The sequence below is a fragment of the Monodelphis domestica genome, chromosome 1 (assembly GCF_027887165.1).
Source record: "Monodelphis domestica isolate mMonDom1 chromosome 1, mMonDom1.pri, whole genome shotgun sequence".
Lineage (NCBI taxonomy): Eukaryota > Metazoa > Chordata > Mammalia > Didelphimorphia > Didelphidae > Monodelphis > Monodelphis domestica.
The window spans coordinates 110,990,969-111,017,564 of record NC_077227.1 but is presented as its reverse complement, the minus strand read 5'-3'; the positions used below and the strand labels follow the sequence as shown (position 1 = coordinate 111,017,564).

Here is a 26,596-nt window from a genome sequence, read left to right as displayed (position 1 = left end):
GGTCATTTTTATTATATTGGCTCGTCCTATCCATGAGCAGTTAATGTTTTTCCAATTGTTCAAGTCTAGTTTTAGTTGTGTGGCGAGTGTTTTGTAGTTGTGTTCATATAGTTCCTGTGTTTGTCTTGGGAGATAGATTCCTAGGTATTTTATTTTGTCTAAGGTGATTTTGAATGGGATTTCTCTTTCTAGTTCTTGCAGCTGAGCTGTGTTGGAGATATATAGAAAAGCTGATGATTTATGTGGGTTTATTTTGTATCCTGCAACTTTGCTAAAGTTGTTGATTATTTCAATTAGCTTTTTGGTTGAATCTCTAGGATTCTTTAAGTAGACCATCATGTCATCCGCAAAGAGTGATAACTTGGTCTCCTCCTTGCCTATTCTGATGCCTTCAATTTCTTTATCTTCTCTAATTGCTACTGCTAGTGTTTCTAGTACAATGTCAAATAGTAGAGGTGATAATGGGCATCCTTGTTTCACTCCTGATCTTATTGGGAATGCATCTAGTTTATCCCCATTGCAGATGATATTAGCTGTTGGTTTTAGATATATACTGTTTATTATTTTTAGGAATGACCCTTCTATTCCTATGCTTTCTAGTGTTTTTAATAGGAATGGGTGTTGTATTTTATCAAAGGCTTTTTCTGCATCTATTGAGATAATCATGTGGTTCTTGCTAGTTTGCTTGTTGATGTGGTCAATTATGTGGATGGTTTTCCTAATGTTGAACCAGCCCTGCATCCCTGGTATGAATCCTACTTGATCATGGTGAATGATCCTTCTGATCACTTGCTGGAGTCTTTTTGCTAGTATCCTATTTAAAATTTTTGCATCTATATTCATTAGGGAGATTGGTCTATAGTTTTCTTTCTCTGTTTTTGACCTGCCTGGTTTTGGAATCAGTACCATGTTTGTGTCGTAAAAGGAGTTTGGTAGAACTCCCTCTTTGCTTATTATGTCAAATAGTTTGTATAGTATTGGGGTTAACTGTTCTCTGAATGTTTGATAGAATTCACAGGTGAATCCATCAGGCCCTGGGGATTTTTTCTTAGGAAGTTCTTTGATGGCTTGATGGATTTCAATTTCTGATATGGGATTATTTAAGAATTCTATTTCCTCTTCTGTTAGTCTAGGCAGTTTGTATTTTTGTATATATTCATCCATTTCTCCTAAATTGGTGTATTTATTGCCATATAATTGGGCAAAGTAATTTCTAATGATTGCCTTAATTTCCTCCTCATTGGAGGTGCTGTCCCCCTTTTCATCTTTAATGCTGTGAATTTGCTTTTCTTCCTTCCTTTTTTTAATTAGATTGACCAGTACTTTGTCTATTTTGTTTGTTTTTTCAAAGTACCAGCTTCTTGTCTTATTTATTAAATCAATAGTTCTATCACTTTCGATTTTATTAATTTCTCCCTTAATTTTTAGGATTTCTAATTTGGTTTTCTGCTGGGGGTTTTTAATTTGATCGCTTTCGAGTTTTTTCAATTGCATTTCCAATTGATTGATCTCTGCTCTCCCTTGTTTGTTAATATGAGCTTTCAGGGATATGAATTTGCCTCTGATTACCGCTTTGGCTGCATCCCAAAAGGTTTGAAAGGATGTTTCGCCATTGTCATTTTCCTTGATGAAATTATTAATTGTTTCTATGATTTCTTCTTTAGCTAAACGGTTTTGGAGTATCATATTGTTTAATTTCCAATTGGTTTTAGATTTGGTTTTCCATGTACCATTACTAATCATTATTTTTATTGCCTTGTGATCTGAGAAGGCTGCATTCATTATTTCTGCTTTTTTGCATTTGTGTGCTATGTTTCTGTGACCTAATGTATGGTCAATTTTTGTGAATGTGCCATGTGGTGCTGAGAAGAAGGTGTATTCCTTTTTATCCCTATTTATTTTTCTCCATATGTCTATTAATTCTAATTTTTCTAAGATTTCATTCACTTCTTTTACCTCTTTCTTATTTATTTTTTGATTTGATTTATCTAAATTTGATAATGGTTGGTTTAAGTCTCCCACTAGTATGGTTTTATTGTCTATTTCTTCCTTCAATTCTCCTAGTTTCTCCATTAGAAATTTGGGTGCTATATTATTTGGTGCATACATGTTGATTAATGATATTTCCTCATTGTCTAGTGTCCCTTTTAACAAAATATAATTACCTTCCCTATCCCTTTTGATCAGGTCTATTTTTGCATTGGCTTTATCAGATATCATGATTACCACTCCTGCCTTCTTTCTATCAGTTGAGGCCCAGAAGGTCTTACTCCATCCTTTAATTCTGACCTTGTGGGTGTCAACCCGCCTCATGTGTGTTTCTTGAAGACAACATATGGTAGGGTTTTGGATTCTAATCCATTCAGCTATCCATCTACGTTTTATGGGTGAGTTCATCCCATTCACGTTCAAAGTTATGATTGTCATTTGTGGACTCCCTGGCATTTTGATTGCCTTCCCTAATTCTAACCTTTTCTTCTTCGGCTCTACCTTTTAGTCCAGTGATTTACTTTGAATCAGTCCCCCTTGTCCCCTCCCTTGATGTTTCCCTTTTTAGTCCCTCCCTTTTTGTTCCCTCCCCCTCCCCCCTCTCTTTCCCTCCCTTTTTGTTCTCCCTCTCCCCCTCCCCCCCTTGGTTTTCCCTTCTCCTTACCCTTGTTGGGTAAGATAGAATTCAAGATCCCAATGGATCTGGATGTTTTTCCCTCTCAGAGTTGATTTCCCTGAGATTGAGGTTTAAGTAAACCCCCCCCCCTCTTCCTCTCCTTCTTATAGGAGTTTTCTTCCCCTCCCCTTCCCCTGTGAATCTTTGTGTGAGAACCATTATTCTATTTGGTCTTTCTTTACCCCCTATTTATACATTACATTTTCCCCACATATTAGTATACATAGGTTGATATAAATGTAGTCCTTATAGAAGAGAGTTTGAGTAAAAGAAGATAACATTTTTCCCCTTTCCTTAATATTTACCTTTTCAGGTATTCCTTGCTCTTTGATTTTCGGTATCAAACTTTCCACAGAGCTCTGGTCTTTTCTTTGCAAAAAGTTGGAAGTCTTCTATTTTGTTGAATGCCCATACTTTCCCTTGGAAGTATATAGTCAGTTTTGCTGGGTAGCTGATTCTTGGTTGGAGACCCAGCTCTCTTGCCTTTCTGAAGATCATGTTCCATGCCTTACGATCATTCAGCGTAGAACTTGCAAGGTCTTGTGTGACCCTGATTGGCATTCCTTTATATCTAAATTGTCTTTTTCTGGCTTCCTGTAGGATTTTTTCTTTTGTTTGATAGCTTTGGAATTTGGCAATTACATTCCTGGGAGTTGTCTTTTGGGGGTTTAGTGTAGAAGGTGTTCTGTGAGCTCTGTCAGTGGCTGTATTGCCCCCTTGTTCTAGAATCTCTGGGCAATTTTCTTTAATTATATCTTGTATCACCATGTCCAGTTTGGTGTTTATTTCTGGCTTTTCTGGGAGTCCAATTATTCTTAAATTTTCTCTTCTCCCCCTGTTTTCCAGATCTATCACCTTGTCGGTGAGATATTTTATGTTCTCTTCTAATTTCTTGGTGTTTTGGCTTTGCTTTATTAGTTCTTGCTTTAAAGCCTGGTTTTCTTTTACAGTTTGGTCAAACTGGTTTTGTAGATGCGTGAATTTCTTTTGCATCATTTCCCACTTTTCCTCCCAGAGGGCTTCCATCTTTTTGGTCCTTTCTGATTCAAATTCTTCATGGGTTTGTGGAGAGTTTCTATTTCCTTTGGAAGATTTTGGAGAATTTTCTTGTATATCTTCTTCTATCTGCTCTGTATTTTGTATTTTGGCTCCATAGAATGTGTCCAGAGTCGCCCCTTTCTTCTTATTTTTCTTGGTATTTTGGGGCTTCTGTGCTTCTGTGGAGTTTGTCATCTCTGAACGTGGAGGATTGGCTTTTCTTGTCTTTGTCTGGTGATCAGAGGCTGGGCAGATGTTGGTTCTATGAGCGTCCCCTGGGTTAAACTGAATATGCCTCACTGGAACTGGAATGGAAGGGTCGGACCACGAGGCCACACTCTTCCCCCTGGCTCGATTTCCGGAACTTGCCTTCAGAATCGCTGGCCGTGAGGCTGTTTCGTCGGCCTGCGGGGGGATGGGCTGCCGCTTCCCCAAGCTCTGAGAGCACAGACTTTCACTGAGACTTGGATAGCAGGATCCAGCCCGTGAGGCTGTCTTGCCGGCCCTGAGGGTTGCTGTTGTTTTGACCAGCTCTCTGCAGCGGAGGCCCCAGGCAGTAACTTTCACCAGGACCGACCAGCTCTTTGCAGCGGAGGCCCCAGGCAGTAACTTTCACCCGGACCGAAGGCTCTTTGCAGCAGAGGCCCCAGGCAGTAACTTTCACCCGGACCGACCAGCTCTTTGACAGACCAGCTCTTTGACAGACCGGCTCTTTGCAGCGGAAGCCCCAGGCAGTAACTTTCACCCGGACTGGGACTTGGGTAGAAGACCCTGAGGGTTGTTGTTCCTCAGACCCTGCTCTTTGAGCCCGGCGCGGCTGCCGCTTCCGGGAGCCTTGGACTCTGCGCTCCTACCCCTGAGGTCCGAGGGATCTCGGGTTCTGGCTTTTAAGGGGAGCCGTACCTTTTGAACCGGGTCCAGGTCCAGGAGGAGGGTTCCCAGGGTCTGTGCTGTTGATCGTTTTGAATTTCGGCGCCTTAGGAGCTTCTAGTTTGAGATCGGTCAGGAAGGGTTTTCCGGAGATCTGAGCTTCAGCTTTCTCTAAGCCGCCATCTTAACCGGAAGTCCAGAAATGCATTCTTTTAAAGCCCTTTGGACATAATTCCAAATTGACTTCCAGAATAGTTGGATCAATTCACAACTCCACCAGCAATGTGTTAGTGTTCCAATTTTGCTGCATCCCTTCCAACATTTATTATTTTCCTTTACTGTCATGTTGGCCACTCTGCTAGGTATAAAATTGTACCTCAGAGTTGTTTTGATTTGCATTTCTCATTTAGAAAAAAAATTTTATATGATTCTTGATAGTTTTGATTTCTTCATCTGTAAACTGCCTATTCATATCCTTTGACCATTTGTCAATTGGAGAGTCAATTTGTCAATTGAAGAATGATATGATTTCTTATAGATTTGACTTAGTTCTTTGTATATTTGAGAAATTAGACCTTTGTCAGAGATTTTTGTTATAAAATACAAAAACTTTTTAATATAATCAATATTATTCATTTTATATGTCATAATGTTCTCTGTCCCTTGGTTGGTCCTAAATTCTTCCCTTTCCCATAGATCTGAAAGTCATCCTATTCCATGTTCACCTAATTTACTTATAATATCACCATTTCTGTTTAAATTATGTTCCCATTTTCAACTTAAGTTGTCAACTTCATTTAAAAAATTAGCATTATTTCTTTAAAGCCTCAATTTTTAAGATTGTGAATAGTCAGCTTCATTTTCTTCTGGTATGGGAGTGCATCTCTTTTCTAGGGGGTTATCAAAGGCTTGTGGTGATAGAATCTCCCTGATAGTAGGGAATATATCCTGCCACTGGCTTTGTGCAACATTTTTATGTTATGTCCCACAGAAAATCATATGGAAGAAGTCCAGGATTTGATATCAAGAGATCAGATAGATTTTCCTGGTCTCTTCATCCAACACTTTTCTTCTCCAGGGTTAATGGACCTCAGTTCCTTCATCCAAGTTCCACATTGTCAGTTACTTGTTATATGACTACAGGTCCCATCATCACAGAATGCATTATCTAGACAAAATGGACTGCCTCTTTAACTTGAAATTCATGAGCTTAAAAATATTTTGATAACTGTATTTGAATGTTCCCTTTTTAATCCTATGTATCTTATTTTATGCATTAAGCATTATTCTGCTAAGGGAACTATCCATTTCATAAACTTCACCAGGATGTCAAAGGGATCCATGACACAAAAAATACATTTAGATTTCCTGATCTATACTTATCCATGCTTAAAGGAGAGTCTTCTGTGTATCATGCCTGGTGTGTGGTCAGTATAGTGTGCTTTAAGACTGAGTGAGAAGAACTTGTATTGTTCCAAATTATCTTTCAACTTGTATAGAGCTCTTCTTGTCAGGAAGCTTTCCTCTACATTAAGCTTAAATATGGACTAAGGTAGTATAATGGAAAGAATACTGAATTTGGAGGCAGAATATTTATGATCTCAGGTAAGTCAGTTCATTTCTCTGGGCCTTGTGTTCTTACATGTAAATAACATTATTAGAATCTGTGATCTTTAGAGTGCCTTCCAACTCCAAATTTATGATTCTCTGTCTTTTCTGTAGCTTCTACTTTTTGATCATGATTCTACATTTTGGAAGCAAACAAATTAAATATAATTCCTTTTTCATAAGATATACCTTAAACTCTCAAAGAACATTCACTTCAACCCTCCAGGGCTTTTCTTCCCATCAGTGTTTCTATTCTTTTTACCATAGCAACTAGTTTTTCCTTGTGGGTGAGAATTAGGTCCAGAATAAGTAATTCCACTCATTCATTCCTTTGTTTTTTGAAGTAGAAAATCATCCTGAAGGGAAGTCAAGAGCACATTAGGTACTCTGTTTTGCAGATATGGGGGGAGGGAAGAGAGAGAGAGAGGAAGAAGAAAAAAAAGAGGGTGAGGTGGAAGAGGAAGAGAGGAAGAATGAGTCAGGGGATATCTGAAAAATTGAACTTTCTTTATCCCTATTATGTCATATCTCTATGCCTTGCTTGTGATCTGTTGCCCAAATTTCTCAGTTTATATTGCTTTTGTTGCTGTCTCTGCTTATCTTCACTGAAATGCTTTCCACTATATTTCTCTTTTTATTCTTAGATTTTTAAAACCTATTTTCAATCAATTCACTTTAATTTGATAAATAATTTTAAAGCATTTGCTGCCCCTTTGAATAACTGGAATATTCTGGCTGCTTTGGGGTATTTTGAGGGTAAGATATTCAGCTTGATGAAATTACAGTTAAGTGAAAGTTTTTAAGATGTCTTGGTAGAAGCTGCCTGGCATAGTGAAGAGATCATTGGATTTGAAGTCAGGAGACCCAAGTTCTTGGGTGACTTTGGGAAAATCATTTAATTTCCCGAGAACTTAGTTTCCTCATCTTCAAAATAAGGTCGTTGAGATCTTCGGATTCAACATACATTTATTCAGTATTGACTCTTTGCTTGCAAGGTACTGGACTGAGAGCTGAGGAGACAAAATTTAATAAGGCTTTTTCTTTTTTTGCCCCAAGTGCTTACAATCTAGTAGAGAAATTATGAAAAGGACATAAATAACTACAATAAAAAGTAGAGCATGAAAAGGCAAAGAAGAGCTTGTATAAAGAAGAGATCTGAGGAGAGAGAAATTAGGGAAGCCTTTAAAAGAGTAATTGGCATCTAGCATAAGGCTCAAAAGATATTCATTTCAGATGATGTGACCAATGACCCATAGGTAGAGAAAAAAGAAATCTAGACCCAATGCTCATCTTTCTCTGTTGTTGCTGTCAAAATCAGAGCATTTAAGAAAACATTTTTAATACTCAGTAGTATACTGTTATAAGACTGGTGTCAGGGTTCAAGAATATCATCTTTATTCTAGCTTTTCTTGTATCATACTGGGAAATGCATTATGCATTATTCTTTATGAGCTTAAAACTCACTCCGCCTCAAAGTACTCTTCCCATTCTAGTTGAAATCTCAGTGAACTCCTTCTTCCGAGTTCCTATGGCATCTATAGTCTCTGCCAAGAAAAATTAAACCCGATGATCTAAATTAAGTTGTTTCATATATACATATATATGTATGTATGTATCTTTTTGTCATCAATCAACTCATATTCTCCTTGAAGGCAAAGCCTGTGTCTATCTTACATTTTGGATTCCTCCAGTGCAGTTGATGCAACTAGGGTTGGGCACACAGAAATTGCCCTATAAATACTTGAGATTGACTTTTACATGGAGGACAGGATTTGACCTACAGCATAAGTAAATTCATAATAGCATAGGGCAGTTTGTAATGGGGTCCTGCTCTATTACAGATGCTCAGATATGTTCAGTCTGCTGTATCTCATCCTCCATTAAATGCCTTGTGTGTAGCATGCGATTAATGAAAGTTATGTCAGTTCTCAGGTCTTAGGGTTTCAGTCTGAATCTCTGGGCAGTGATAGATGATGGAATATTTATAGCCCTGCTCAGAAGAAGAGTATTTGAACAATATGTTGATTTTCTCTGCATATCTTGCAAAGATTAATCAGTTTACAGGCTTGAGATTCTAGTATAGGAGTATCAGGACATTTAAAAAGCTTGTTGAAATCCCCTAGATTCTTTTATTCTTGGAAGCTACTCTTGGCAAATCATTAAAACATGGACAGAGCTACCAGTAATGGCTTCTTAGAGTAGTCCTAAGCGGGGGATGGTAATGATGGTGGTAATGTGGTAACCACAAGAAATATCTATTGAGCATTCAGGCAGTGTTAGGAACTATATAAATATGTGCCATGTAGGCATTTAAAATAATCTATATGCATGCATATTAATATCACTATCTACCTGGAAACTAGAAATTATCTAGTATTGACCTTTGGGGCTTTTCATTCAAATTTGGCTTAATGGTTGGGAAAGAAGTTAGAGAAAGAGAGAAATCTTCAGATTTAAAGTCCAATTAATGCTGAGTGCTCTCCATAGAGGAAATCCTTATGTGTAAAAAGACACTTCAAAGAGAGGCCATTCAGGAACATGACTGTTACTCCTTTTTTTTTCCAACTGATTCACACTGGATCCTGATAGTTTAGGTTCAATAGTTGAACAAAATGAGATACTCAAGTCATTCAGCAATGAATAAAATGGGATTTATTTGGCAATAGCAGAATGAAATTCAATAAGGATAGGAAATGAGGACATCTCAAGTTGACTCAGTTAAGCAAAACTCACTTTCCTACATTATCTATCATGATCATAATGGTCAAATCTCTGCAACCTCTTCCCCTCTCATGATACTCCTTTGTGCTTAAGTGATGAGAAAATGATATTAATGATCAGAGCCCTTTGTTCCTTGAATCAACCAATTCTTGAGGAATCTCAGTACCATTTAGGGAAAAATCTAGACTGACCTGTATTGAGGAAGGAGTTAAGATTTTGTTTTTATTGCAGAGACCAATAAGTTGAGTATAATTCAGTTTAATATGGTGGACAGCCTGGTTCTGGGAAATGTCCACTGACTGACTCTGAAATGAGAGGATCTGAGTTCAAATCCAATCTCTACTTGGGTCAAGGCACTTAACCTCCCAGGGCCTCAGGTTTCCTTTTATGTAAAATTAAGAGATTAGACTACATGACTTCTGAAGCCACTTTTAAATTTATGCCTATAAGGGTCAAAAAGGTACTGACTTATTCCTCAAAGTTTCCTATATCTCTGTGTGTGGGGGCTATGGGATGCCAGGATGGACATCATTGAAGCAGAACTGTTGGGGTGGGGTGAAGTTAGCTCCTCTGCCTCCATTATGATTCATATCTCTGTTCATAATTTTCTATGGATTAATAAGAGAGTAGCAAACACCAGTTCTTTGTTGGCACATTGGGTCTCAGGTAGGCATTTAAAGAAGGACAAGGAGAAAGTGGAGCTCAGAGATCAGAACAAAAATGATCAAACAGATGGAAATTAGAACTGACTGAGAGACTGACAGAATTAAAAGTTGGCCAAATGGGGAAGAGAAAGCCTAGTGGATAATAATATCCTCCTTAGTTGACTTTGCACTTTGACACATATTGTCTGGTTTGATCCTCAAAGAAACCCTCTAATGAGGTTATTTTTAGTCCAATTTTATAATACTACTACAATAACTACCATTAGATAGCACTTTGTAGTTTGAAAATTACTTTAGAAAAGTTCTCTAATTTGAATTTCCCAACAATTCTGCGAGCTAGGCATTAACATTATCATTATCTTCCTTTTTTAGAGGAAGAGACTGAGGCCCAGGGGAGTGAATTGGCTCACCCAAGGTCCCACAGTGAGCACATATCAGAGGAATTCAAATCTAGTTTTTTTCAAGCTAAAAGTCTCAATATTCTAATCCAGTGCACTGAGGTAATGTGAGTTATCCAAAGTCTTTGGGGGAACTTAGTAGTAAAACCTGAACTCAGATTTAGGTCATCTGGCTCTGACTGGTGTCCTTTCCATGGCACTGGACTAACCTATACTCTGTCTTAATTGCTGATATGAAGGGTCTTAAAGAGGATTTTCCTTGGTAGGTTTTAGAATAATTTTTTTGAAGAACAAAGGGAAACAGGCAATTTAAAGCTAGAGAGATTTTTTGGTTAGGCATAAGAGCCTTGTGACTAAGAAGGACATATGGGAATGGGTGACATCATCTCTAAATTAAAGTGTATCAAAGTGACACCACCTCTTTGAGATGAGGACAGTTTGGAATTTTATTTAAGAATTCTGTACATTTACTAGGGGAGGACATAGGAAGCCAGAACCCAAAACTGATGCATTGACTCCACTTATATTTTAACAAGAGAGAAACCTAACCGCAGAAAGAGGCTGAATCCATTCTTTGTTAGCTCTGATGTTTCCATGTGTTTTTTTGCAAAGTTTAGTAGGAGCCTTTCAATATGGATATGGAAAGGCAAAGGGATTCTTGAGTTTCTCTTGTATTGTAAAGAGGAGAAATTAACATCCTCCCTGTATGGAACTCATCCTAACCTTATTATTGCCTTCTGAATGAAGACTGCATTTGCTGATTCAAAGGTCCATTTCAGCATGGTGCAATGAGTTACATGAGTAAATCCTGTAATTGCCAAAATTGACCCATCAACGTTAAAGACCTTTTTAAAGTGGCTCATTTTCTCCCTCTTACTCTGCCATCAAATGCAGCACTAATGAGAGGTGGTATTCATTTCTTTTTTACAATCCTTAGCTTATATCCACTCATTAACACATAGGCGCTTAACTCCATATGTTTCTTAAAAACATATGCCCTCGAACTTTTCCTTACATTTTTTTTTATGTAGAATTATTTTTTTTTAATTTAGAAAGAAGTTGATGGCACTATCCCAAACCACTTCTAGTTCTTTTTCCCCCCATGAGTTCTCTTTAGATTTCTAGTCTCTATCAAAAAAGAAGGATACAATTGGGGACCCTAGTCTGGAAATTGGATCCCATTTGTTGAGCAAATGGACCCAGATGGTAGAGTTATCCTCTATATCATTTAAGTGAGAAAAATGAAACACTCAATTATAGTCATGCTACCTTTATAGCTTAGAAGGTGGGACTTTGTATGTCTCTACTTTCTATTAGCATACTCTTAGTGGGAGAGAGGCTAGTGTGTTTATTAGAGGTGTGTATTGGCAGTGGCTGGAGACTTCTTGATCTATAGATCAATTTGCCTAACTTCTAGAATATGATAAGAATGCTAAGATTCTCTGTTGTTATAAGTACATTACCATTCTTGGAAATTAATTGAGGGTAAAGGCATATAGACATCCCTCCTTATATGAAATAAGTATATTTTTTTGAAAAGTATCACATAAATAAGATTTTTTATAAATAAAATTATACTTTAAGGACAGTAGGTATATTTGAATTGTAAAGGAAGTTTTACTTTTTTATAGGCTAGAGCCTTAAGAAGTTTAGCTTTCATAAAAGTTTTGCAGAATTTATTTTGGGCAAGTTCTGTCTGTCTGAAAGAAAACTATCTTAGTGGTATGCTAATTGCCCTGCATGGATAAGTAGGGACCCTCTGGATATCAATAAAGAAGGCTATTTGCATGAATAATCATCCTTTTCCTTGCAGGAAAGAATTTTCCTTGTAAAACTCAAGGAGACCTATTTATTGATGTAACATGAAAAAAAGTAGAAAAATCCAGTGATTTATGAGATAAAACAACTGGATAGTGGGCTAGAAGCTAGACTCATGACCTGTGTACCAATTTTCTGAGTATAGGTTATAGAAAAATCAATCTAAATATCTTAACATAGAAAGTTGAAAATGACCTCATAGGTATCACAAAAACTTGGTGAAATATGACTCATGACCAGAATATTGTAGTGGAGGGATATTTTGTATTTAAAGCACACACAGAGATGTACAGAAGAATAACACGATATATAAAATGACTTACATTTAAATGGAAATTGATGAATATTAGGAAGCATGGTGGACATCATTTAAAATAAAATAGTCTCAGTGAGGTTTTAAGCCATTAAGGCTTAAGGCTTTTGGGATACTATGCCATAGGAAGGTAAAAAAGATATAATACTGCATTTAGGGGGCAGCTGGGTATCTCAGTGGATTGAGAACCAGGCCTAGAGACGGGAGGTCCTGGGTTCAAATCTGGCCTCAGACACTTCCCAGCTGTGTGACCCTGGGCAAGTCACTTAACCCCCATTGCTTAGCCCTTACCACTCTTCTGCCTTGGAGCCAATACACAGTATTGACTCAAAGATGGAAGGTAAGGGTTTAAAAAAAATATTGCATTTAGAGCAATGTGCTGTAACCAGTCTGATCAAATAAAGGGAATAGATAACAAATTTACTATAACATGGATCACAGAAGTGGCATAGAGATATAAGATGCATTATAGTTATGATAGGAGGATTAAAACTGGCCAGATCACTTTTGATGATCAGTCCACTAAATGTATTTATATAGTGCTTAGAATTTTTTGTGACGTGACTTGTGAACATTATCTCATTTGATCTTCACCACAAACCTCTGAGGGAGATTTTTATTTTCCACATTTTGAAACTGAGGCTCAGGAGAAGTCAAGTGACTTCATTGGGGAAAAAACAAGTTCCTGAAGGAAGGAATTATCATGGCATGCTCATGGGATATCTGGAGGGGTGTGTGTGTGAGTATGAAAGGGGGTGGATCAAGAGGTGCCTGAAGGAAAGTAGAAGGAGCAAATTGATTCTTAAAGGTTGCTGCTTATCAAGTGGTATTGTCTCCTCACAATTATAGGATAATTTTCTACTTTTGAAACTTTGTTCTCTCAACACCAAATCCCCTTGGGAGTTTGGAGCCAGGTTCTGTGTCTTTCTAGGCAAGACAGGTGGACCCTTGAAAGCAGGCCGCTGGAAAGATAAATGAGGATGGGATGCTACATTTAATTATGCAGGCTTCTGTAATGTGTCTAGAACAGACATTCTTCTTGTGGAGAGTAATTATTCTTAGCGTGCCCATCTGAGGAAGATTATGCTTTGGTAATTGGTTTTGAATCCTCTATCCATTTTTATTTTAGCCACCTTGCTCTAATCCTTTCTATCAATGTTTGTGAATTGAATCAAAGGTGCCCACATTCCTGAGGCACAGCTTAAAGTCACTCTCATTTCTATCTTGTCACCGACCCTGTTGAGCTGGGGCCTGGGCTTCCCCAGAGATTGCATCTCATTCTCTAGCTTCTCTTTTCCATCTCTGGGTTTAATAATTTGCATTGAGATCAGAGAGGTAGCTTGTTGGTTTAATGGTTAGATCATGGAGTTTAGGAAGCCAAGATAGCATATTCAACCCCAATTGAGTCCTGATAGTTTCATTTTATTCCATAGCCACAGTGGCATCATAATCCTGAAATTCACCTTTACCTTCACTTAACAATGATTAAGTGTGTATACACACACACACACACACACACACACACACACACATGCACACACATGTCTTTGGGCTAGTTCCTGTGCAGAATTTTTAAAAAATGGTTCCATCTGTGTCCTCAAGGAGCTTATAATGCATGCCATCAGCCTTGAGGGATGCCAAGTGAAAGTGTTGCTAGTAAAGTTCTCATCCTGTTGTTGGTGAACTGTTGGGGAAGCAGCATTGTCTTCTGTGGGTTTTACCTGCTTAATAAGGGAAACCATCTATGAAATAGTAATAATCTTAGAATTTAACTTTTTAAGGAGCATAAATATACACAAAGCAGAGATATTTTACTTCTATAAAATGTAACATAATCTAATGTGTTATATTCCATATAATACACACATCATATACATCTAACATATCTAGTTGATTCTAGGGAGATTTTATGAACATTTTCCTCTCTACTAGTTTAAATTTATTCATGAATTTGATTCAAGTTAACACAATGCAAAATACTGAATACTTTTCTAAGAGTCCTTGTTATAAGAAACATCTCTGACCTAAGAATTGGAGGGAGGGTCTGCAGTCTTCTTTGATAAGCACAACAATCTGGACCCTTGACTTTATCTGTGTGGAAAGCTTTCTAAGTGTAGAAACTGCAGTCATGTGGTCTGTCAATTGTCTGTAGCAATGATAGTAAACTCAAGTAGAAATGGAGGCTATTAAAATGTGCATAGGGATCTCTCTGGACTGAATATTGACATAGAATACCACACCTTAATATTATCTGTTTTTTTGTGTGTGTGGTAATTTTGCTTGTTTTGTTAGCTATTTCCCAAGACTAGTGAGGAAAATAGGTGAGGAGAAAAGATGTCTAGCCACCAAATCTACTTGATTCAAGGAACTGTCCATAGTACCAACCAGATGCTTTAAAAAATGTAATTGATATACATAGACACCTCATTTATTTTGTCCAAGAGGTCAGCTCATATTTACTTGCAGTTCTATATGGTTCATAAATTGCAAGTTTCTCATCATCTTTACTGGGGTGAATATCTGAACTGCAATCCTGGTTCTTTCTTTATCCTTGAGACCAGATGTCTTTGGAGTTTCTCCTTTCCCTCTCTACTCTCTATACATGTATTTCTGAGAGCTTTGGAAGGTAGTTTTTACTAGTCCAATTCAGCAAAGAGAGGAAAATGGGATAAAGACTCATCAGAATAGCAGAAATATAGAAATTGCTAAACATGAAAAAAAAAGAATTGAGAAAAAAAAACTGACCAGGAGGATTATATATATCATGGAAAAAGGATAAAAAAGAGGAAAGATCACGAACACGTGAGCTTTGTGTGTATCTAAGAAATTGCTACACACTTAATTTAGTATTCATCAAAATGTGGCCATATTGTAAATATTGTGAATACATGATATATAGGTTTATGATAAAGGTCTGAGATGTGAAGGTAAATGAGGCATGAGTACTTTACAAAGTAGAAACATGGTACTTCTGAAGTACATCTTGTCTCATATTAGTCAGTACCTATTATAGTTCCTTTTCCAGAAGGTCAGCACAGTTTTTCATTGTAGTAACTATGATTCAAAAGCAATACAGTTATCTAATCCAGGAAGATTTCAATGATGTCCCCATTGTTTTTCACTTACTGTTTCTTCTTATATGAGGGGGTCATTATCAAGTTCTTTCTAAAGCATCCTCTGGACCTTTCCTTCTTTTCTGAATATTGCCAGCTCACATCCTCTAATCCATTCTGTTAAAGAAGAAACATCATGGAGAAGGAGCCCTGAAATGAGGATTATTAGACTGTAGTATCAACTAACTGTGACTTTAATCAAGTCATTTCTCCTCTCTAAGACTCAGTTTCCCAGTCTATAAAATAAGGATTTTGGTCCAGATGACCTTTAAGGCATTGTCCAGTTGTAAAAATGCTATGATTTGGGGGCAGTTGGGTAGGTCAGTGGATTGAGACCCAGGCCTAGAGACCTAGGTTCAAATCTGGCCTTGGATACTTCCTAGCTGTGTGACCCTGGGCAAGTCACTTAACCCCCATTGCCTAGCCATTACCATTCTTCTGCCCTAGAGTCAATATACAGTATTAATTCCAAGATGGAAGGTAAGGGTTAAAATTTTTTTTTTAAATGCTATGATTCTATTTCCATACTAGCATCTTTTATTGTTGGAACATATTGGTGAGGGAGATAGGGGCTGGGCATCAGATTTTACTGGAATGGAGAATTCCCTGGTCAAGAAACTCCCGTTACCCATCTGGATCGATGCTTTCTCTGTAACTTATAGTTTTAAGTTGCCTAGAGCAGGGCTGTCAAATTAGAAGCTAGACTGTAAGTTGCCTGCTAAGCTCTAGGAGTGCAGAAAAACCAGATTAAAATGTAATTGGGCAATGTTTCTATTTAAATCAATAAAAATACACTACAACACAGATAATATTAATTTGTGATTTTCTAAGTCAAAATGCCGTCCCCATAGGTTCATTTCTGTTTGAGTTTGACGCTGTTGGTCTCGAGCACTGAGAGATTAGATGACTTATCCAGGGCCACACAGTTTTCAAACATTAGAGGCAGGATTCTGTGTTCACTACTTTGTTGTTGAGTTGTTTCTGCCTCTCCAGAACCCCATTTGAGGTTTTCTTGGTTAAAAAAAAAAAACAAAAAACAAAAAACAAAAAAAACACACTAGAGTAGTTTGCCATTCCTTCTCCAGTTCATTTTAGAGAGGAGGAAAGTGAGGCAAACAGGGTCAAGTGACATGGTCCCACAGGGTCCCACAGGGTCCCACAGCCCATAATTTTCTGAGGTCAAATTTGAACTCAGGAAGATGAGTTTTCCTGACTCCAGCCCTGGCGCTCTATCCACTGTGCCACCTAGCTGCCTCCTACAGCACATCACATCCTGGACTGTCAATGAAACAGGGTGAGTGAGCAGCCTGAGGTAGAAGAGTGCCAACTTTTAAAAAAATCTGTGGTTGTTTTGAACTTCCTTTCACAACTCTCCCCCACCTTATCTCTGAGTAACACATGCGTGTGAGCAAATGCTCTCACTCACACCCACTCCCACACACCATTTGAAGCAATATGGGTAGAAAAGTTTGTTTTCGGTAAGGCTGGATAGGCCTGACTTCTGGCAGAAAGAAAATTGTATTATATGAAGAAAGCATCGTTATTTGCCATGTGTGAAAGGTTATGGCTGAAAGGGCTGATAGTCTATTTGCAAAATATGATTTATAATCACATACGCTTGTGTCTACACACACACACTTGCATGCACATACACACACATACCCTACTACCACCAACAAATATGTTAAGAAAGGAGCAAAGAGTGGCATTAAAAATTCATGCCCTCTGTGCTGGAGAGAAAGGAAGGCAAACGTGCCAGTCATTTCACTCTGAGGCCTCTTGTTTTCATGCTTGCAAGCCTCCAGAAGGATAGTAGAATGGCAAAAGCCTCAGATGCTTCAGATGGAAGCACAAGGGAACAGCAGGAACACCTCATCTCTCTGCCTCTCTCAGCCTCAGACAGTGAGAAAAAAAAGCGAAATAAAACCCAAGCCCCAGATCTCTGTTTTTTTTGGCCCTCCCTTTTTTGTGACAGGTCCTGGGTCCTTCTTTCCTTCTTATTAATGATCTGCCGTAGGTCATTTTTTCACTACAACAATTAAAAACCAAACCCACCCATTGGCTCTTTCTTCTTCCAAGAGGCTGCCCCACTTTGAAGTTGAGTTGTGCCAAAACAGCTGGGATGTGTTCAGAGGGCATCCGCCACCCCATCTACCATTTTAGTTGAGTGGCTTGCAGAGCAAACCGTCTCCCACCTGTTCTGAGGGAGAGCGTGAAAGGTAATTTCCTTCTCCTAGCTCTGGGCAGAAGCTGTTGTGTTCCTGGATGGGGCCCCAGCCATTCTATTTTGGAGGCAGTTGTCATGCAATCAGCATTTGAAGAAGACCAATCTTTCATTTTTATTATAATTGTGGCATATCTTTAATTTGCTTGGCATAATACACTTAATCCATAATTATAAAATACACAAGTAGCCCTTGGCTTCATTATGGTCTCTCGGTGCAGAGGCAGCTCGGTGTTTTTTTATTAATTTAACTTTATACAAGCTAACAGATTGCCATAAAGGAAAACAGAATTTCTCAACCAGTTCGGCTAATAGCCGTGTTTCGGCAAAGGGCCCTGTGGTACGCGCTGAACAATAACTACCTCTCCAGCGCCACTTGCAGTTTTTAATTGAATTTCTATCCCATGGATATCATGTTGGAACTATTCATCTGCTCCACTAAGTCTTCTGATATTAAACAAGTTCTTCCAAGTTATTATTGTAATACAAATACTGCTCGACAGTTGATTTGCATTAAAAATTCAGAGCTCTGGTAAGGATAACACAGTACAGGGAGCTACCTCAGAACATGTGCAAGCAAAACCGTGGCATTAATATGGATGGAATTCTGGTGGGCTTCTCTGCTTTCTCCTTTTCCATTTGTCCTGTTTGAATGGTGGTAATTTGTCCATTTGCGATAATAATTGGCATTACGTAGCACTTTAAAGTTTGCAGAGGGCTTTAAATATATGATCTTATTTGATACTCACAACAACCTTATGAGGTACATGTCTCATTTTTACAAAAATGGAATTTGAAAGCACTTAAGTGACTTGTCCAGGGTCACACAGTAAGTGTCTGGAGGTGGGAATATGAAATTAGGTCTTATTATCTCCAAGTCCAGCACTCTAGCCATTGTTCTCATGACCAAATGTTGAGATTTTTAGGAAGCCTTTGGTTCTGTTTGACTAGCTGATTTTGCATATCATCCATACCCCTAGGTGAGATGCTGGCTCTCTGAAGTATTCAGGTTTCTCTTTTATATTCTCATCAATTTTCTTCATTTTTTTCAACTTTCTTGTTAAGAAATATTTGACTTTAAGAAGTACCTGCATAGGGGCAGGAGGTCCGGGGTTCAGATTTGTTCTCAGATACTTCCTAACTGTATGACCCTGGGCAAGTCACTTAACCCCCATTGCCTAACCTCTACTACTCTTCTGACTTGGAACAGATACTTGGTACCTATTCTAGGACAGAAGCAAGGATTAAAAAAAGAAGCATTTGCAATTCAAGAACTATTCCTGAAAGAGCAATATTGTTTTTATGGACTCTATTGCCCCCATAGATCTCACATACTTTTATACAATATCAAAAAATTATATAGAGTCAATTTGGGTTTATTTATCATCCTAAAACATCAGAACATTGAAAATGATAACAGTTAAGACAAATAGACAAATAGATGTCCTTTACATAGTGTGAGGAGGAAATGAGGGATATTTCTTGAGCATTTGTAATCTGTGAGGACAGTATCATGGCAGAGAGTTTCCAAGCTAATTTCAGTAGCTAAATCAAACTGTTGAGCTGGACAATATGTCCTACTCTCTGGGCTAATTCTGTCATGGGACACTCAAAGAGAGAGGACTCTTGAGAGAAGCATTTATCCTAATCTTTTTCACAAGATGCACTATGTACAAGTCAAGCCAATCAGGGAAAGTTAGAAACATTCTCTAAAAAGTGACTGATCCAGGCACATTAATTTGATTTTGCCTCTAATTTCATAATATTGAGTTACTGGCAACTTGTTGAGTATGAGAGATTGTAAGAATTTAAATTAGGTTTTATGCTAAATATGAGAATTCTAAAGTAATATTGTCATCACCAATTTAAAAAATATTACAGTTTAAGTCAAAATGACTTTTAGCAGCTTTAAAAGAGTAGGAAAGAATGAAAGTGGGAGAATGTAAAGAGAAAGTACTGCCTAGCTACAAATACCCTAAGTTTAATCCTATTATCTCCAGACTGGAAATGTGAATCCAAATGTGAATCTTACCAGAATCCAAAGTCCTAATTAGGAAGCGTAAATCTGAAGAACTAGGAGATGCTGAAGAATACACTGTGCACATGTGGCTAAAACTACCAAGAATCTCACCACAACTTATACTGAAGGGAGTGTCCCACTGAAGTGCCAACAAACAGAGAGGATCTCCTCACCAAAGAACCAAGGAAGGAATCACACCACTCACCACCCCAAGCCAAGGCAGGATCCAGGGAAAGAGTCTCTTCTTCTAGTCTGGCTCACCAACATGGAAAGAGAGACTGAATCCTCAAGCTGGCCTTTTTAAAGCAGCTTTCTCAACATCACTTACTGTTGCTCCCCCACTTTACAGGAACCAATCTCAGTCTTTCAATTTGCCTAGCACTGCCCAAGGTGGGGGGAACTGACCTTTGGTGGTGTGAGCTTGCTCTAGCTGAACTTTCTTACTTAGTGTCAAGTAGGGCTACTTTAAGTTCTTGATTTGTTTAGCTAAAAATAGACAAGGGGAGAGTTAATCCTAACTTCACAGGACCAATGTCTTGTCAGTGTCAGAGTCAGGGTTTGTTTAAGGTCCCCCTGAAAATATTTAGATTTCAGATTTGAAACCTCCATGATTAATCTTTCAAATGTGGATGAATATCACTAGCTCTGGTGAAATTTTTGGAAGGCATTTTAGTTGTTCCCCATCTATTTCTATGAAAAAATTGCAAAGCTATTTTATATAGCTCAAAGTGCTTTTTCAGAATGTTTTAGATTGTAAAACTTGCATGCCTGTCGGAGTGACTAAGTGCCATGGTGATGGTCAACACAGAGCTTTAAAACTAATATTATTATTTGTGTTCTTGAAACTCTGAAAACTGCAGAACTGACATAGTAGGGTACTTGACTTCCTTGAATAGAGACACAGAAAAGCAAAGTAATTATTGTTATTCAATTCAGCACTTATGCCCACCAACATAAACATGTGGCCATTTAAGGATGCTTTGGGAATTTAAGAATTCTTTCTATCTCTAGTTAGTCTTTTTCCATAGGAAGTAAGTAGGGTGCCGTATCACACAAACAGGATTTTCTTGCTTTGACATAGATATTGTTGCCTCAGGGGATTGTAGGTTTTAGTTCACTCTGAATCATTAGGAGTTGCTCAAATTCTTGAAAGGGATTATATATTGTGGGTTAAAAATAATATTCCTTGTTATCCAATCGAATTTGTTGGACCTTTAAAAAATCCATTTAATGGGGTTCTCCTATAATGGTGCAGTGGATAGAGTGCTGAGTTTAGAGTGAGAAATGCCTGAGTTCAGACCCTGCCTCAGAGACTCACTAGCTCTCTGACCTTAGAATAAGTGATTTGCCTCAGTATTCTCATTCTTAAAGCAAAGGGGTTGGACTTGATAATCTCTAAGGTCCCTTCTAGTTCTAAATCTTTGCTACACTGACCTTATCTTCTTCAAGTGATTGTGATGATGATTAAGATTAACATCAAGGTCTAGTTTATATATAAGTAGTCAAGTGGATGAAATGGAAAGGTCAGAAGTAGGTGGGCAGAATAAGAAAACCTGGGGGTTAGAGAAAAGTTTATAATTCTGGGAAGACTGTTGGGCATGACAAAGATTGTTGTAGGGAGTGTCAGTGCAATGCCAGTTTGTCCATTTTGACCTGCCTCATCAGAGCTTCAGCCCTTCATGGAAGCAGCATCTTTATCTTGCCTTTGCCTTTACTCACCTGCTCTCTTCCACTGTCTCCAATCCTGAATCTGCACCCAAGGGGCCCCAATAAGAAGCATTATTTTTCAGAATCCAGAGAGCTGTCTTATAGTTCTGGTATTTGAAGGATATTGTTGAGAGTACTTTTGTTGATTCCTTATGTTTCTGTCTGGATGCTTGGGATTGAAATTCAGTGGATCTGCAAACTTCATGTCACTTTGTGGACCCGTCCTGCAGTCTTTTTATACTTCCTTAATAGATTTATTCCTCTCATTAAGATAGCTATTTCAAATGTTTTCATCTCCCCTTTATCCTCCCATGGCATCTCCTTCCTCCACCCTCTCAGTTGAGGACCTCACTTCATACTTCACTAAAAAACTGAGGACATTTACCAATATCTTTTCTCCTCTCTCTTACATCATTTAGATATTTTCCCTCATTATGTCCTTCTTTGTCCCTGTTTTAAGAGAAGTAACTCTTCTTCCTGCTAAAAAAATCCCTCTGTGCACACTGTCTTCCATCCTGTCTTCTTTAGCAGGTTTCCTGATCTATTATTCCCACTGTCTTACTATCCTTCAGTCCCTATCTATCTGCTAATGCTTCTCTTCTTCCTAAGAACATGCTCGTGCCCATTCTTAAGGAAAAAACATAACAAAACTTCATTTGATCCTACCTTCCTGGCTAATTATCTTATCTCTTTTATAATCATCATTCTTGACCTTCTCTAACCTTTGACACTATCTTTTCCTGGTATTCTCTCCTCTCTAAGCTTTCATGATTCTACTTTCTCCTGATCTCTTCCTATTTGTCTGACTGCTCATTTTTATATTTCTTTGGTACATCTTCTACGACATGTTCATTAACTCTGGGTTTCCCCTAGAAGTCTGTCTTGGGTCCTCTTCTCTATCCTATGTCAAGTCTTACAGATTCAACTATAATCTTTATGTAGATAATTCTCAGATCTTTATATCCAGCCTTAATGTGTCTCCATCTTCCTCCCCACCAATCCCTTAACTCTTCTAAACTTCCATGTTAATATTGATGGCACCATCTTCTTTTCTATCACTAGGCTCACAAACTCACTGTCATCTTTTATTCCTCACTTGTACTCACTTGATGCAATTTCTCAAATCTTGCCACTTTTGCCTTTACTACATCTTTTATATAGGCCTCTCTTCTCTACACTCACCCAATTACTATCATGGAACAGGTTTGTATTGCCTTACATGTGGACTATTGCAGTGGCCTTTTGGTTGATCTTCCTGATTTGGTCTTTCTCCATTCCAGTCTGTCTTTCACTCAGCTACTAAAGTGCAGTTCTCACTCCATCTCCCCTCCTGTTCAATAAACTCCAGTAGTTCTCTGATTGTCTCTACAATCAAATATAAAATCTTTTATTTAGCTTTTAAAGCCCTTACAACCTAGCCCCTCCTTCTTTTGATTTTCTTACTCTCTAGTCCCTTCCATGAACTCTCCAATCTTATTCTACTAGCTTTGTACTTTGTACTTAATACCTTGTATACTATACTCCATCTCCCAGCTCTGTGACTTTTCATTAGCTTTCCCCCATATCTGAAATGTTCTTCCTCCTTACCTCCTCTTTCTGGCTTCCCTGCATTCTTTTAATTCCTACCTCCTTCAGAAAGACCTTCCTCATTTCCCCCCTCCCTCCCCTCTCCTACTGCTAGTACCTTCCACTTATCTGTATATATCCTATATGATTGCAATTGTGTCCATTTAGTTTTCCTTGAGAGAATTTGAACTCTTTGAGAGTAGGGACTATTTTTGCCTATCTTTATATCCCTAGCACATGAAAGTGTCTGGATCATAATAATGATTCAATAAATGCTTGCTAACTGACTGGATTGAATCTAGATTGTCTTCATATTCCCAGCATAATTCCTAGAACACAAACCATTAGGAATGTTTCTAGAAGCATAATGCCAGATGTGAGCTTAGATAAGACAACAAGTAATAAATTTCTGGGACCCAATGAAAAAAGAAGTGGCTCTAGGGAAGAGAATTTAGCTTCAAATACTGTTTCTGAAACTACCTTTGTGATCTTGGGTAAGCCACTAATCTCTTTGGGCTTCATTTTACTTATCAAATAAATGAGATTGCTGGAATAGATAGCCCTTAGACTAGAGGTCCCTTCCATCTCTGGATCTATAATCTTTTCTTGTCCTTCTGTGGAACAATAACATACCAACATGATCTAAAGGAAACAGATCAGTCTTCTAATCCTTAGACTTCTATGAACTCAGTGCGATTTTGCTCAAATTGATTTGCCTCTATCAGTTTGTTTCCTCACTTGTAAAATTGGAAATAATACCCATTCAATCTATGTGTTTCTCCTTTCCAGCAAAGTTGTGAAGGTGAAAAATTTTCTATTTTTAAGGCCCTCTATAACCTTTTTTGTCATTTGCCCCAACCAGCCTTTTCAGTTTCATCTCATTATTTTGAGACAAGAACCTTCTATTTTAGCCAGGATACTTTAATCACTCTTTCCCGACTTACTGTGCACATTGCTTCTTCGAAAGCTTTGCTCCTGCCATTTCCTCTACAGCCTGACATACCTTCTCCTACTGTCTCTGATTTTCTAAATCCTCCAGATTTCTCCAGGTCAGCATTTTGCTGGAAACAAGAAGATGGTGAAGTAATATATTAGAGAAGCCTAGAGTGATACTTTGTAATTGGAATATTAGCATTTTAATTATGATGACAGCACTTTAAATGGAAATATTTAATTGAAAAAAGCTACCAACAAAAAACACACGTGGAATTTGTGTGGTTTTATTAATGAAAGATAATGTTTGTAATAGACTAAACAACTTCACAATCAGAATTGAGAGCTTAAGTAAGTACTTATTCATCTGTAAAATTTTACCTATGACTCTAGCCGCAAAGGATTATCTTATTTTTTTAAATTGTGATAGTATCGATTTTATATTTTGAGGAGAGAAGTTTTCTGTTCTTTTCTCATGGCCATCTCCTTTTTCAGAAAACTTCTATGCTGCAAAGCAGTATTCAAAATCTTCTGTTTTTCCATATTCCCAATAGAATATAAGCTCTTAAAGTAGACTGTTTTGCATTTATTTCCTTATTTGTTTTCTTCATATGGGATGAACTTAACAAATGTGTGATATATTTTATTCAAGTGGTTCTGATATCTACTTCATAGTCCCAAGCTCATGTTTTTTAAGTTAAGCCACACACCAAATATATGTCTATTTCTTTGTATTTGATGGATGGTCTAATTCTTCTGTGAAGTCCTCTTTATGTCCTAAGTAGTCCTGAATAAAACTTTTAGCATTTAATTTTTTTAACCACTTGGTTAAATATTATCACTTTAGTAACTGTTTAATTAATACCTACTTTGTGTTTATCTGTGTGTTATGTATGATTTGCTGTCTAGTAGGGAGCATGCAATGTATGTGCAAATAACTTCAATTCAATTGCTGGGGCAATCTCTAAATTCTCAGGGGCAGGCTGGAAGCACCACAGTCTTACCCCTGAGGGCAGTGCAGGGCCTTGGCAGCCAGACTTGAGACCCAAGGTGGAAGACTGCAGAGCCTGGGCAGCAAAGTGTGGAGCTTGGGTAGAGAAAGGGCTGGATATAGCTGAGGAAGCAGGGGCTGGAAAGATAGCCTCAGGAGAAACTGTTTTAAAGCATGCTACACCAAGAACATCACATTACCTGTCCTTACTCAGGCTTCTGACTGGAAAGAGAAGACACTACCAAGGCAAAGGGAGCTAAGAAAGCAATGAACATGTAGGAATCCAAATCCATTAGTGGCAAAAGGAACAAGCAGCAGCAAAACAATAACAGTAACAACAACAAAAAACCCAACCTCTTGATCCTGGATAATTTCTATGGAGAAAAAAGAGCAAAATATAGAAGCAACACCAGAGATTGACATACAAGGAAGCACATGCAAACTCTCCCCCTTAAAATGGAAATTGGTCACAAGCTCTTGAGGAACTCAAAAAGGAGTTCAAGAACCAAGTAAGAAAGATAGAATAAAAATGGGAAAAAGAATCAAAGGGAAATACAAAAAGAAAATAACAGCTTAAAAGACAAAATTGCCAAAATGGAAAAAGAGGCACAGAAATGAAATGAAGTAATAAACAAATTTGAGACCAGAATTGACCTGCTGGAACCCATGAAAAGCAGGACAGACCAAATCAAAAAGGAAAATAAAAAGATCAGAGCTGAAAATCAATCTTTAAAGACGAGAATTGGGCAAGTAGAAGCTAATGATCTCACAAGACAGCAAGAATTAATAAAGCAAAATCAAAAGAGTGTAAGAAGAGAAGGAAACATGAAATACTGAAAAGATGAGTGACCTGGAAAACAGATCCAGGAGAAACAATTTGGGAATTATTTGTCTACCAGAAAACCCGGAACAAAATAAATGCCTTGAAATCATATTACAAGAATTTATCCAAGAAAACTGCCCTGATATTCTTGAACAAGTGGGTAAAATAGGCATTGAAAGAATCCACAGATCACTTCCTATATTAAATCCCCAAAAGTCTTATCTCTCACTAAGAAAAGATTTTGTTCTATTAGATAAATTCTAGGCATAATAAAGCAGGTGGGAGAGAATTTGGTTACTAGGGGCCTTTCTAGGGTCCCATGAAATTGCACTATGCATGGAAGTACCACTTGCTTCTTGTTGTTTATAAAGTCAGTCTTGCTCTTAGGAAAAGAGACTTCAATCATAACTGGAGCACATGGCCTGCTTATCCCTGAGTTAGAAGTCATCTCATCCACTAGGCTACCTTCTCTGTTTTCAGCTGTAAGGTTAGGTGCAGATAAGCATTAGAGGCAACAGTAATTGATGAGAATGTTACTGGCTGGAGGTTAAAGGGTACTTTCTCATTTCAACAGGTGATCCATCTTGGAGTGGAGATGACAAGGGACAAACCACAATTGGTTTTGAAGGAGCATGTTTTCCATTTCACATTCAGGAGAGAAAGAGATTAATATTTCAGAAATTCTTGCAAGTCTTCTGTGTATCTGTCTTGTTAAAATGGGTAATCTCCCTTGTATACGAGATAATGCCTTGGAGTGGAAACCATTATTATTTATTTTCTCTGCCTTCAGCATCATTTATATGGCAAAGTATGAAAAAGGAGAAACGCTTTTTGATAACATCTCCAAACACATATTTAATGCAGATTTAAAAGGACAGCTGTTATTTTACCAGCCTCCCTTGATCATTGCAAATACATGGAGATTCAGCAACTGTGTAATAGCTATGCACACAGCACAAGAGGAAATACAAATGTGGGTGGGTGCATATAGATTGTAGTTTAATCTTTAGAAATATTTCTACTGATCAATTACTGCAGCACTGGGGCTTGCAATTGTCCCTTTTAAATCAAAACGACCTGCCTATTTGTGAACTCCAGTTCAGTGCTTTGCTGGGGAAGAGAG

General features: G+C 37.9%; 1 protein-coding gene and 1 long non-coding RNA gene across 5 annotated transcripts in view; one reads left to right on the top strand and one right to left on the bottom strand.

Moving 5' to 3' along the window:
- Nucleotides 1–26,596, top strand: part of SORCS3 (sortilin related VPS10 domain containing receptor 3) — a 724,209-nt gene that overhangs the window by 209,135 nt on the left and 488,478 nt on the right. The gene's annotated exons all lie outside the window — the stretch shown is intronic.
- LOC103096979 (uncharacterized) overlaps nucleotides 8,517–26,596 on the bottom strand; it is a 73,264-nt gene continuing 55,184 nt past the window's right edge. Inside the window, exons 3-5 of one of the 3 annotated variants that reach the window (XR_008913317.1) lie at nucleotides 23,671–23,787; nucleotides 15,223–15,326; nucleotides 8,517–13,820 (exon numbers count right to left, since the gene is read on the bottom strand). This is a non-coding gene — a long non-coding RNA (uncharacterized LOC103096979). Of the gene's footprint in view, nucleotides 13,821–15,222; nucleotides 15,360–23,670; nucleotides 23,788–26,596 lie in introns of all 3 variants that reach the window. The other 2 variants (XR_008913325.1, XR_008913326.1) reach the window with 2 other exon arrangements.